Here is a 14,687-nt window from a genome sequence, read left to right as displayed (position 1 = left end):
GCTAGGTTATTCTGCAGAAGGTCAATAGAATTATATGCTGATCAATATCAAGATCATGTTCTAGCTAATTGAGCAAAAAGGCTTAAATTACTTAGCTTTTAATATTTGGAAACAAGCAAGTATCAAGATAATCTATTGATTTCTGAAGAATTGAAAATCACAATGCCTAATAATAAAGTTATGAAATAGCTCTATGAAAATTTAATCATTATAGAAATGTTATATTAAGAATGAGTCATAGAAATGTAAAGAAAACATTTTTCACAAGAAAATCCTTTAAGTGAATTTGATATTATAAAGTACAAGGAGCAGACAAAATTGAAGTGAATTCTCAATTTTCCATGATATAATCAGGAATTGGCTCATGAAGAGGTAGCAGATTTAAATGGTATAGGTTTTGGAGCTTTGTAAATCCTGGCCCTGACACTTACCAATTATGGCTTTCAGTAGTTCACTTAATTTTTAATTTGTAAAATCATACTAATGCATGTTGCATTATTAGTAATAAATGTTTCAAAGATTCATGATACTGAACATGGGATTAGGAACATATGAGATAATAAATGGTAGCTAAGCTGGACAATGAAAAGGCACTAGCAATTTAAGTCCCTGGTGCTATAGAGTATGTGTGTGTGAGAGAGGAGAGAAATGTCAGAACTACTTCTTTAAGCCCATTTCTCTCACTAGAAACTAGCTACTTTGCCTTCTTTGTGAAAATATACAATATGTACAGTTGAAATTTGACTGAAATATTTTGAAAATAGGCCTTTTTCCCCTCTCTAGAAATATGAATGGCAAACAGCAACCATGAGGTGAATCTTTCAGCCATATTTTTAAAAAGAAAAAAAATTTTTGCCCTCATAATGGAAGTTTACTTGAAATTAAATTCCTCTATGCTATTATTTTCAATGAAATATGAATCTCATTTTTAGAGACTATAAATAAACTGTCATTCAGAATATATGAAATGATGCATATTAGGCAATAATTCATAAAGTGGTCAACACATTTTCATTTAGGATCTATCATGTTCATGATTCTAAAAATAAAAAGGCAATCATTGACTTGTTCATTCAACAAATATTTATGCAGTGCCTAGTGCTGAAGACGTGAAGCTTATTTCCACTGGGGACAAAGAGGCAGTGGCATAATTAGTTTTATACAATTATACACAAAGTGCATGTTTAAAGGTAAAGGAAGGCTTTCTTGAAGAGGTGACAGGAGGTAAAAGTCTATAGATAAATAAGAATTAACCCAGAGAAAGGTATGATTTGAAAGTGAAAAAGTACATTCCAAATGTGACATCTCCCAAGAACTGAAAGAAAGCCACTGTGGCTGGATAAGAGTAAGGGTCTTATGGTGAGGGAAAAAGAGAAGTAGACAAGGGCCCTTTAGACCTCACTTAAGATTAGGGTCCTTATGTAAAATCAGTATGAATCCATTGAAATGATTTAAGGAAGAAGGTGACATGTGTAGATCTGCATTCTGGAAGATACCACTTTAGCCTGAGGTATTGGGTGGATAGTTAGAGGGCATATACAGAGGCCAGTTAAGGGACTGTTACAGTAGTAAAGGTGAGAGGCAATGTTTAGCTTGAGCTAATTCAATGTCAATCATGAGAAACGGATGGAGTCAAAACAATTTAAGAGATAAAACGAGCAAGACTTGCTGATAAAGAGGCTACACAGAGACATAGCTAGGGATGGCAGAAGAATAAGGGAAAGGAAGTTAAGATCTCTCCCTGGTTCTGACCAGCAAAACTGGATTGGGTAGAGGTATAAAGTACTGAAGTATGAAACACTGGAAATGGGTCAGGTTTGGGGGCAGGGGTCTGTGCAGGTGAAAAGATCACAAGATAGACTGATCAAAAAACAGGAAGATACAAATTATCAATATCAGAATTGAAAGAAGGGCCATCACTACAAACTATACACACCGTGAAAGCATAAACAGGGAATATATTATAAACAACTTTATACCAAGAAATTCAATAACATAGATGGAATGTACAAATTCCTGAAGGTTATAAATTATCAAAGATTACTGAAGAAAAGAAAACATGAATAGCCTTTTATTTATTAAATTAATCACATTAGTTGTTTAAAAAAAAAACAAACAAACCCAAGACCTCTTAAAGGTCAAAATTCCAGGGCCAGACCATTCTACTGGTAAATTCTATTAATCTTTTAAGGAATAAATAATGTTACTCCCAACCCAACTCCTTCTGACATTAAAAGAGAAGGGAATACAGCCCAACTTATTTAAAGGTTGGCATTACTCTAATACCAGAACGAAAAATGAAATTATAGGAAAAGACAACTAAAGACCAATATTCCTCAAGAACAAAAATAGAAAACTCCTTTATAAGAGAGCATATCGAATCCAAAAATATATGTAAAGAACAGTACGTTGACCCAGTGGTGTTCATCCTAGGAATGTAGTTATTGGTTTAATATTTGAATATCAATTAAATTAAAGATATTAACAAAATAAAGCAGAAAAACCATTTGATCATCTTCAGATGCAGATATATTTGACTACATTTAACATTACCTCATTACTGAATTTTTCAACAAACTTTGATACAAAGAAACTTCCTTAACTTGATAAAGGGCATTTGTAAGAAACTGACAATTATAATCATACTGTATGGTAAAAGATAGAATGCTTTTCATTTTCAATCAGAAACAAAGCAATGATGTATACCTTGACAGCTCCTAGTCAACACTGTTCTGGTCTTCCCAAGTACACATGAAGAAAGAAAAATGACATAAAATGCTGAGACTTTGGAACTATCACCACTATCTTTATTCAAAGACAGCATACTGTGCCTATAGAAAATACCAAGTAATATACAAAAACAAAACAAAACAACAACACCATCTACTGAAACCATATGAGTTTAACTAAGTCATAGGATATAAGAACAATATACAATATTCAATTGTATTTCTACAATATTCAACTGTATTTCTACCATTCAATGAATGGTTGGAAAATGAAATTTAAAATACCATTTAAAATAGCATCAAAACTATGAACTACTTAGGAATATATAGCAAAATACTTTGAAGACCTCTATCTTAAAAATTGTAATATACCTCCAAGAGACATTCAAGAAAATCTAAATTAAAAAAAGAGTATACTATACTCATGGATCAAAAACTTGATGTTATTGTCAGTTTTTCCCATAGTAATATCAAAAGTAATGCCATCCCAATTAGCTTCCCAGCTGGCTTCTTTAAAAAATAGAACTTGACAAGCTGACTTTAAAATTCATCCAGAAAAGGAAAAATGACTTTTTAAAGATTTTATTTATTAGAGGGAGAGAATGCACACAAGTAGAGGGGAGGTGCAGAGGCAGAAGGAGAAGGAGAAACAGACTCTCCACTGGGCAGGGAGACACTGGGCTCAATCCCAGGACCCTGAGATGATGACCTGAGCCAAAAGCAGACACTTATCCAACTGAACCACCCAGGTGCCCCCCAGCCAAAAGAATTTTGGAAAGGTACAACAAATTATCTCATCTTAAGACAATATAAAAAGTACAAATATCAAGACATTGTGGTTTAAAAAAAAAAAGACATTGTGGTTTTAGCAGAAGTATAGACATACAGAACAATAAAAAAAAAAAAAGCCTAGAAATAAAATCAAGAAATATAGTCAGTTGGTCTTTTAAGTTGTGGTAAGATATATACAACATAAAATTTACTATTTTTGAGTGTGCAGTTCAGTGGCATTAAGGACATTCCCATTGTTGTGCAACTATCATCACCATTCATCTCCATAATTTTCTCACTTCCCAAACTGTATCTCCATATTCATTTAACACTGACTCTCCATTGTCCTCCCCTCTGGCCTCTAGGAATCACCATTCTACTTCCTGTCTCTATAAATTTGACTATTCTGGGACCATACAATATTTGTCCTTTTGTGACTGGCTTATTTCACTTACTGTAATGTCTTCAAGATTCAACCATGTTGTTGGGGCACCTGGGTGACTCAGTGGTTGAGTGTCTGCCTTTGGCTCAGGTCATGATCCCGGGGTCCTGGGATTGAGTTCTGTGCATTGGGCTCCCCGTTGAAGAGTCTGCTTGTCCCTCTGCCTATGTCTCTGCCTCTCTATGTGTGTCTCTCATGAATAAATACATAAATAATAAATCTTTAAAAAAAATTCATCCATGTTGTAGTATGTGTCAGAATTTCCTTCCTTTTCAAGTCTGAATAATATTCCATCATATGTATATAACACATTTTATTTATTCATCCATCCATCCATAGACACAGGTTGCTTCCACCTTTGGCTATTCTGAATAACACTGCTGTCAACATGGGTGTACAAATAACTGTTTTGAGTCCTTCCTTTCAACTCTTTTGGATATATAACTGGCAGTTAAATGCTGGGCCATATGGAAATTCTATATTTATTTTTTGAGAAATGGACATATTGTTTTCCATTTTATTTTCCTACCAGCAATACATAGGAGTTTTAATTTCTCCATATTATTGTCAATACTTGTTATTTTGGGGTTTGCTTATTTTTATCTCTTTAATAATGGCCAACCAATGGATGTAAAGTGATAGCTCATTGCAGTTTTATGTTCAGTTGATTTTAACAATTGTATGTTGATAAATTCAGTGCTGACAGGATGGCCTTTTTAACAAATGGTGCTGGAAAGCTACTGAAAAAAAAATGAAAGTCAAACCTTGTTTTATACCATATAATAAAATTAACATAACAGGTAAAATTATAAAACTTCTAGAAGAAAACAGACATAAACCTTCATCACTTTGGAGTAGGCGATGAATGCTCAGATTAGACAGCAAAGCCCAACCATAAATGAAAAAATTGATAACAGTGGACTTAATCGAAATTAAAACTTTTGCTCTTCAAAAGACCCTGTTTAGGAACTTAAACTGCAAGCAAAACACTAGGAGAAAATATCTGTGATACATATATCTTACAAAGAACCTAAATCTAGACTATATAACAACCTTATAACTCAATAAGATAACCCAGTTTAAAAAGGCAAATTATTTGAACAGATAATTCACAATACAAGATGTACACATGCCCAATAAGCACATGAAAGGATGTTCAACATCTTTAGTCACCAGAGAAATGCAAATTTAGATCACAATAAGATACCACTACACATATTTGAATAGTTAAAATTGAAAATATTGACAGTACCAAGTATTGACTAGAATATAAAGCAACTGGAACTTCATACATTGCTGATAGGTATATAAAATGGTATAGCTACTTTGGAAAACTTTGGCAGTTTCTTTAATAGTTAAACTTACCATAAGACCCAGCAGTTCCAGAGAAATATAAATGTATGCCTATGCAAAGACTTGTATACAAATGTTCATAGTAGCTTATTTACAATAACCACTCAAACAATTCAAATGTCCATCAATAGGTAGATGAATAAACCAATTGTAGTGAATATATATAATACAATGCTCAGCAATAAAAAGGAATGAACTAATGATACACACAATATGGCTGCATCTTAAATTGCTATACTGAGTGAAAGAAGTCAGACACAAAAGAGTACATGTTATATAATTCCATTTAAATGAAATAAATCTAATGTATAATAACAAAAAGCAGATCACTTGTTGCCTGGCAAGGGATAGTTAGGAAAATTTTGAAGTGATAGAAATTATTCTATTAGTGCTTATGTGGATGATTGATCTGTCAATACTCATCAAACCATACTCTTAAATACATTTTGTTTTATGCATATTATATCTTAATAAAGTTGATTTTAAAATAATATGAATCATCTCCATCCTCATGTTCAATATTGAAAGAGAAGAAACATGAAACAGGAAAATAAATAAATAAAAACCTATCAGGAAATTGAATGCTTTGGTAATTGGAAACTCAACTCTGAGTCTTCCATGTAATACAGTGCATATAAATCCAGACTCCAGAATTAGACTCAAGCTGGTTCAAATCCCAGCATATGCCACTTAGTAGCTGAGTAATTTTGGGCAAGTAACTTATCTGTGCCATAATTTACTATGAGGTGAAGATAATAATAGTATACCTAACTCGTATATTTCTTACAGAGACTAAATGAAATATACATGAAGTGCTTAGCACTGTGTCAGGTATACAGTAAATGCTATGTGTGTTAGATATTATGATGCAAATAAAAATGACTACAAATCTACTTCATACTGCTTGTATCTGAATGGTTTTTATCTGACAGATGTTCCATATTCTAGTAAAAAGAAAATGCAACATGCTTAACAGTGAGAACTACCTCCTATGAGCTATATAAGCAGACCGCCCAAAGATTTCATGGAAAGAAAACTTGGAACAAAATCTGAAGTACTATTATAATCTTGAGGTGAGTAGATTAGCATATAGCCCCAAGTCTGAACAAATTAAACATCTCTTCTAAACTTCTCTTACATGGATCCTAATAAAAAATGGGATTTGGAGGCACCTGGGTGGCTCAGTTTGTTAAGCGTCTGCCTTTGGCTTGGGTCATGATCCCAGAGTCCTGGGATTGAGTTCCATATCAGACTCCCTGCTCCTCGGGGGGGGGAACCTGCTTCTCCTTTTCCCTCTGCCTATCACTTCCCTTGTTTGTGCTTGCTCTCCCCCCTCCCCGTCAAATAAATAAATAAAATCTAAAAAAACAAAATTATTTAAAAATGGGATTTTGATTTCTTGAGCTATCAATTGGCCAAATTAAACTGTGAAAAATCTAAATGTACAATACATAAGAAGCAAAATGAAGAGATTCTTGGAACTAATTATATTAACCAAAACATTTCTAAACTAAATATCACACCAAAAATCTAAGATAAATCAGAAATACCTGATTATAAGGTTGCAAACTAAGCATAGAATTTAGTTACCTTATACATCCTGGAACATCTACTGATTTTTTTTTAAATTTAAATTCAATTAGCCAACATATAGTGCATCACTAGTTTCAGATATGGTGTTCAATAATTTATCAATTGCATATAACACCCAGTGCTCATCACATCATGTGCCCTCCTTTATGCCCATCATCCGATTGATTTATTTTTTTAATTAATTAATTTATTTATTTATGATAGTCACAGAGAGAGAGAGAGAGAGAGAGAGGCAGAGACACAGGCAGAGGGAGAAGCAGGCTCCATGCAGGGAGCCCGACGTGGGATTCGATTCCGGGTCTCCAGGATCGCGCCCTGGGCCAAAGGCAGGCGCCAAACCACTGCGCCACCCAGGGATCCCCGATTGATTTATTTTTTAATGTAATCGTAGCTTCTTTTTACTAGTAGGAGTGGTAATAATATAAATTTTTGTTGTGATAAAATATATATAAAATTTACCATTTATCCATTCTTTCCAGTTTCTTGAAATATCTGACAATGTTGTATTAGTTTTACGTCTATAACATGATGATTTGATATATGCACATATTGTGAAATGATTACCACTGTATTAGTTTAATTAATATCTATTAAGTCACATAGTAATTTTTTGTGTGTGTATGACAACTTTCAAGATCTACTGTCTTAGCAACTTTCAAATACACAATATAATATTTTAAACTTTAGTCACCATTTTATACAGTACATCCCCAGGACTTACTTATAACTGAAAGCTGGTGCCTTTTGAACTCTTCACTCATTTCACTTTCCTCCCTTGCTTCTGGCGACCACCAATCTGTTTTCTGTATCTGTGGATTCTGGCTTTCTATTTTTATTTATTTATTCATGAGAGACACACACAGAGAGAGGCAGAAACATAGGCAGAGGGAGAAGCAGGCTCCCTGCAAGGAGCCCGATGCAGAACTCAATCCCAGGACCCTGGGATCACGACCTGAGTGAAAGGCGGATGCTCAACCACTGAGCCACCCAGGTGTCCCTCATTCTGGCTTTTTAAATTCCACATATAGATGAGAATCATACAGTATTTATCTTTTATTGTCTGCCTTTTTCACTCAGCATTAATGCCCTCAAGGTCCATCCATGTTGTCCCAAATGGCAGGATTTCCTTCTTTTTTTATGGCTGAATAATAGTTCAGCATGTGTGTATCTGCATGTGTGTGAGTGTGTGTGTGTGTGTGTGTGTATTACAATATCTTTATTATATGCTTAGGTTGTTTCCATATCTTGACTATTGTATATAATGCTGCAATGAACTTGGAGGCTGCAGATATCTTTTCGAGACAGTGATTTTCCCCCCCTTTGGATAGATAGCAAAATGTGGAATTGTTGAATTGTATGGTAACTTTACTTTTAAGTTTTTGAGGAAATGCCATACTGTTTTCCATAATAGCTGTACCAATTTACATTCCCACCCAATGCACAAGGGTTCTCTTTTCTCCATGTTCTTAACAATGTTTATCTCATGTCTTCATGATGACAGACATTCTGACAGGTGTGAGGTGATATCTCATTGTGGTTTTGATTTATATTTCTCTGATTGATTAGTGATGTTGAGCACCTTTTCATGTTTGTGCTGCCCATTTGTATATCTTCTTTGGGAAAATATCTTTTTAGCTCCTCTGTTCATTTTTTAATCTATTTTTTTGTTGTTACTGATTGTATATACAGTTTCTTATGTGATCATGTGACGTGACTTTTTCTCTTATTTTAGTATTTGAAATAAAAATATGCTGAGGATATTTTATTAAAAGGCATGTTTTTTTGTCAAGTGATATCTTATGATGTCACTTCTAATTTCTACTTTTGTTGATATATTTTTTTGAGCTTCAAAAATAATATTTGTGACCTGACAAAGTACATGTACTAATAACATTTTCCTTTTTTCCTAGAAAAGTAAAGTACTCATTGATTTATCCAGATTCAATATCTTCCATGTTCCATCAGGCATGTGCAGGATTACAATTTTCTAAACACTATAGAACTTTGGCTTCTCACCAGTCAAAATTATCTCTTGTGTTTTTTTTTTCACATGACATATTTGTCATGCTAGCTCTACAGAACTTTATGTATAATGGACTCCTTAATCAAAATGGATAAGCCCCTCCCCATTTAAAAAGCTCATGTGGTTGAATATTGAGGTGGAAAATATTGTACCCAAATGAGAATCTTGCTATTAGATTTGGCTGCCTTTTTCTTATCAAAAGAGCAGTTATATTTTTAAAACCTGCTTTGATAGAATAGAAAGAGAGCCCCATTATCAAAAAACAAAGATTTGTTAAAGGTAGTATTGAAATTAAATAATTGGCTTTTGTTCATGAATGGCTAAATCTATTTTGTGGTTTAAAGAGCTAAGAACAGATTGCTTCCCTTAGACTGTTAGCAAAGAAATGTTTTCATCAATTAACATTCTTTGCTAAGAACAGTTTTTTCCAGTGCTATTTTTCAAATGGAGCATTACATAAATAGAGCTGCCCAAAGGACAATTCTTGGGCTTTTTTCCTTAATGTTTTAGAGTATAATAATTATGGCATGCCAGTTCAAAATGCTGGCAGAAAACAAAAAAAAAATCACATTTCAAACAGATAATTTACTTGGAGGAAAAAGTTGCCATTAGGTAGCCATTCCTGCAAATTAAATAAAAGGTACATCACCCACAAATTGTGCCAGTCTTCCTCTTCATCATGCTTTTGCCCAATATTTACATCCCAGTAGGATGAAACGTAAAGGGCATCTATAGAATGGGTGCAATAATCATGAACATTTGTTGAGCAAGTTCTTACAAGTCAGGCACTATTCTAAACGCTTTATCCATTTTGATTCATTTAAGCCTCACAGTGATGTTTGGGTAACATTGTTGTTCCTGCTTTGCAGAATAGGAAATTGAGAAAAGGATCATACAGCTAGTGGGTGGTAAAGACCAGATGCATACCCAGGCTCTGGAGCCCATGCCCCTAACCTCTCTATTCTCCCTATAAGTGATGGGAGACCACTCACAGGCAGTGCTCCTGCAGAAGTGGACCTCTGTCATGCTTTTTTTAGTAGACAGCTACTCCCAAAGGGGAAGAAAAGGGGAAGGTCCTAGAAGAAGAGAAAAGAAGGCAAGATACAAGTGGGAGTTAAAGGGAGAGGCAGCTTATTGAATCAAGAAAAAGAAGCATATTCAAAGGCAATTTATGGGAACATGAGAACAAAGAGGGTGATGGAAACAGACTTAAGCGCTGAAGCAAAGTGATAAACGTTTGTGGTAAATTTCCTTCAAGAAAATAAAGAAAACAAAGCCAAGATTTAGAATGAGATCATGCAGCATTTCATTTTATATACAAATTAACCTAAGCCCAGAAAATATTTGAGTTTGACTGATACATTTCATAGATCAGTAAACACAGGCCAGAGAGATTAAATGAGTTGTCTAAGACATGAAGAAGCAGGTAGCATACATAGGCAAGGCTAGAACCCAACCAGATCTTCTGACTTTGAGCTCTGTGCTCTTCCACCAGCTCTATCAGCTTTTAAAACACAGAGGTGGTGGTCAATAGTTTTTGACTCAATTTCAGAACCATAAAAAATAATTATAGAGTATACATGTTCAAGATTAGACACAAAATACCTCAAGTTATCATCGTCTCAAGAGTCAAATAGCATTGTAGAAGAGCAATGTAGATAAAGTAGTCATTTCTAAATGCAAGGAAGAGAATTCTTGGCATAAATTCCTTTTTTTTTTTACCTCTAATGTTTTTCCCTATAAAAATTTTAAAATTGAAATTATTTCAGCTTTAAAAAATTTAATCATACATGTATATATGGCAAAGAGTGAAATGAATCATATTAATTTCTTCTTTCCTAGAGAGACTGAAAAGGTTGGATAGAAAAAGAATCTTAGGTGGCAGTTACATAGCCAGTTTAGATACTGGTTTGTCATCCCTAAAGTTCTTTCCAGCTTGAAAATTCTATACTTTTAGAAAATTGGTAATTGAAATAAACATTAGATGAAAATATTATAATTTAAGTATATTTGACCCTAAGATTATGATACATCACCTAACATAAGCCTATGAGAAAATTGCTTATAGTAGCTTCCTAAGAGGGAGATTAATGAGTTAATAAAATGCCAATGGTTGTTATCCATGGCATTTCAGACACAATAATTGATTAAAAACCTTTTTTACCTATTGAGAAATAGAGGGAAGAAAGCTAAAAGGAAAGTTGAAGTAAAGTAGAAATGAGGAAAATTTTTCTTATATAATCTCTTAGATACCAAAGACCCTGGTATTTATGGTACAGTACTATATGCATACTAAAAGCCGGTAAGATTAAATATTTCACATTTTTTTAAGTTTAAAAGTTAATGAGTAATGTTTGTGAGAATGGAGAAGTATATTATGAGTCATTTTCATTAATATGGGGCAGTCAGTGGAAAAATTAATGAGTTTTCCAGAGCCAAATAGTAAATCATTGAAAGCCTAGTGTTTTGAAATCAGGTTTTCTATTGACTGCAGAAATGAATTAATTCAGGTGTGGGTGGAATTTTTTTCTTATCTCAAATTCTCTACTTTATGGCAATTTCCTTGCCTTCTTTCCACTATATTTTGTTATATATGTCTCACTTTCACATCATTTGGCTATGTCAAAAGAATAATCTCAGTACCACTTGGGACTTCATTGATCTCTCTCAAGTTGGATCACAGTTATGATTAGGGACTCTGATGATGTTAGAAATTCAAATGTGACTTGTTAGAGGTAAATGATCTAACTGATCTTCAAGACAAAGAGAACACTGAAAAGTTAGAGTGCAGTCTTCGAAAGATTTATTTCTACCACTTGGGGTAGATAGAAGAGAAAAACAAAAACTGATAGAAACAAACCTAACAAAAGGGAAAAACAGTCTCAATCACATACGTCTATTACTAAATATAATTATAAATTGTTTAAATGTCATACTGTGCTAATATTATGTAAATTATAAAACACAAATATAGGACACTCCATAAGTACAAAAAAGATGCATTAAATATATAGTATGATTTTTTTAATGATTTATTTATTTGAGGTGGGGAAGGGCAGCGGGAGAGGGGGAAACCAAAGCAGACCCCCAGTGAGCATGGTGCTGAACATGGGGCTAACTACAGGCCTGGATCTCACAACTCTGAATCATGACCCCAGCTGAAACCAAGAGTCGAATGCTCAACCCACTGAGTCACTACTCAGGGGTCCCTATAGTATTGATAATTTAAATAAATTTTTTTAAAGATTTATTTATTTATTTATGATAGACATAGGGAGAGAGGCAGAGACACAGGAGGAGAGAGAAGCAGGCTCCATGCTGGGAGGCCGACGTGGGACTCGATCCTGGGACTCCAGGATCGCACCCTGGGCCAAAGGCAGGCACTAAACCACTGAGCCACCCAGGGATCCCCAATTTAAATAAATTTTAATGACACTTTTTTGATGGAAAATACTGCATTACCTTGAAAATCATGGTTTCATACCCAGTCATGGAAGGATTCAAGTTTAAAATCAGCTTATTCCCATATTTGGCTGTAAGGGCTATAAAAGCTAAAATAGATACCACAAAAAGATATGGAAGAAATACAAAGTTGGCTTCATGTACTCAATTATGACACTCAAATTTCAACTCCAACCAAGAGTTATAGTAAGGTTGTAATTTAGCCTTTTTCTCTAACAAATTTTTGACTTCCCTATCAATCAGTTTTCCCTGAAAGTTTTTTTGTTTTCTTTAACGTTTAACAAATAGCATCTCAATCCACTGAAATGCTATTTGGAAATTTTTCAATCATGTTAGAAAATTGTTTCCAAATTTACTAAGTATTCATATATGAGAGTTTTAATATTATATGCTTTTATCACTTTTGAAGTTTTTGTTTGTAATAGCTTTATTGAGACATAATTTACATTCCATGAAGATATATGCATTATAAGCATACAATGTGATTATTTTTAATAAATGTATAATTGTGCAACCATCACCACCATTCAATTCTAGAGTATTTCCATCACATGAAAATCTTCCATCATAGCCACTTGCATTCAATCTACACATCCAGCTCAATGCAATCACTAATTTGCTTTTCATCTCTACATTTTTTTCCTTTTTGGAAGTGTCATACAAATGGTATCATGTAATATGTGGCCTTGGGGTGCCTGGGTAGCTCAATCTGACTCTTGTTCTTGGCTCAAGTCATGATTTCAGGGCTGTGAGATCCAGCCCCTGGTCAGGTGGGGTGCTCAGTCCCCAGAGTCTGCTTGAGATTCCTTAGCCTCTTCCCTCTCCCTCTGCTCCTCCCTCCACTCAAGCTCTGTCTCTGATAAATAAATAAATAAAATCATGTAGCCTTTTGTGACTCTTTCTTTTTGGCATTATATACTGCATGTTTATCCATGTTGTAGAAAGAGTCAATAGTTCATTATTTTTGTTGTTGAATAGTATTACATTGTGCCACATTTTATCTGACCATTAATTGATAGACATTTTGATTATTTTGGGGTTTTTTTTTTTGGTTACTATGAATATACTGATATTATTGATGCAAACATCTTTGTGTGGACATGTGTTTTTATTTCTTCAGTAGAAATCTAGAAGAATTACTGAGTTATATGGTAAGTTTATACTCATATTTTAAAGAAACTGTTAAATGATTTTTCAGAGTGGGTATATCAATCAGCAATTTATGATAGTTCTAGTATTCCACATCCTTGCCATCACTTAGTATTATCAATCTTTTTTTAAAAAAGATTTTATTTATTTATGAATGAGAGAGAGAGAGAGAGGCAGAGACACAGGCAGAGGGAGAAGCAGGCTCCATGCAGGGAGCCTGATGTGGGACTTGATCCCGGGTCTCCAGGATCAGGCCCTGGGCTGAAGGTGGTGCTAAACCACTGAGCCACCTGGGCCGCGCTATATTAATCAGTCTTTACCTTATACCCATTCTAGTGGTTGTGTAGTTATATTGTGGTTTTAATGTCCATTTCCCTTATGATTAATTATGTCGAATATCTTTTCTTGTGATGATTAACCATGTGCATAACATTTTGGTGAAATGTCTATCCAAATATTTTGCACATTTTAATTAGCAATAATCGCGCCTCGGATAAACCTCATTGGCTACGATACTGCCACTGCGCAAAGCTATTTTGCACATTTTAAAATGGAGTTCTTTGCCTTCTTACTTTTGATGTTTAGAAATTCAATATATATTCTAGATAAAATCAGATATAATCAGATTATCAAATCTAGATGCCTTCATCAGATTATGATTGGAAAATATTCTTTCCCCAGGCACCTGGCTGGCTCAGTTGGAAGATATGTGACTCCTGTTCTTAGGGTCGAGTTTGAGACTGATATTGGGTGTAGAGATTACAAATAAATAAATAAATAAATAAATAAATAAACAAACAAACAAACGTATAAACTTAAAAAAATATTTTGAAAGACAAAACTTTTATTTTAAAAAAACCCTTATTTTTATTTAAGTCCAATTTATCAATTTCCTCCTTTATGGACCATGATGTGGTATCATAACCAAGAAATTTTTGTCTGAAGCAAGTCACAGAAATCTTGTACTATGTTTTCTTCTAGAAGTGTCAAAATTTTATTAAGATTTTATTTTTAAATGATGTCTAAACCCAACATGAGGCTTGAACCCATGACTCAGAGATCAAGAGACCTAGCTCTTCCAATGGGGAGCTAGCCAGGCACCCCAGAAGTCTTATGGTTTTAGTTTTTAGGTCTATGATGCATATTGAGTTAATCTTTCTGTGTG

The 14,687-nt window shown here is 34.0% G+C and overlaps 1 protein-coding gene and 1 pseudogene across 1 annotated transcript in view; both read right to left on the bottom strand.

Moving 5' to 3' along the window:
- The window catches only part of CCDC148 (coiled-coil domain containing 148), a 233,757-nt gene that overhangs the window by 211,045 nt on the left and 8,025 nt on the right, over positions 1–14,687 (bottom strand). The window lies entirely within an intron of this gene.
- On the bottom strand, positions 13,933–14,055 carry LOC129498983 (U4 spliceosomal RNA; annotated as a pseudogene).

Source organism: Nyctereutes procyonoides, unplaced genomic scaffold, assembly GCF_905146905.1.
Source record: "Nyctereutes procyonoides isolate TBG_1078 unplaced genomic scaffold, NYPRO_anot_genome, whole genome shotgun sequence".
NCBI lineage: Eukaryota > Metazoa > Chordata > Mammalia > Carnivora > Canidae > Nyctereutes > Nyctereutes procyonoides.
Note: the sequence above shows the minus strand (reverse complement) of the source record. Positions and strands in the feature narration are given on the sequence as shown.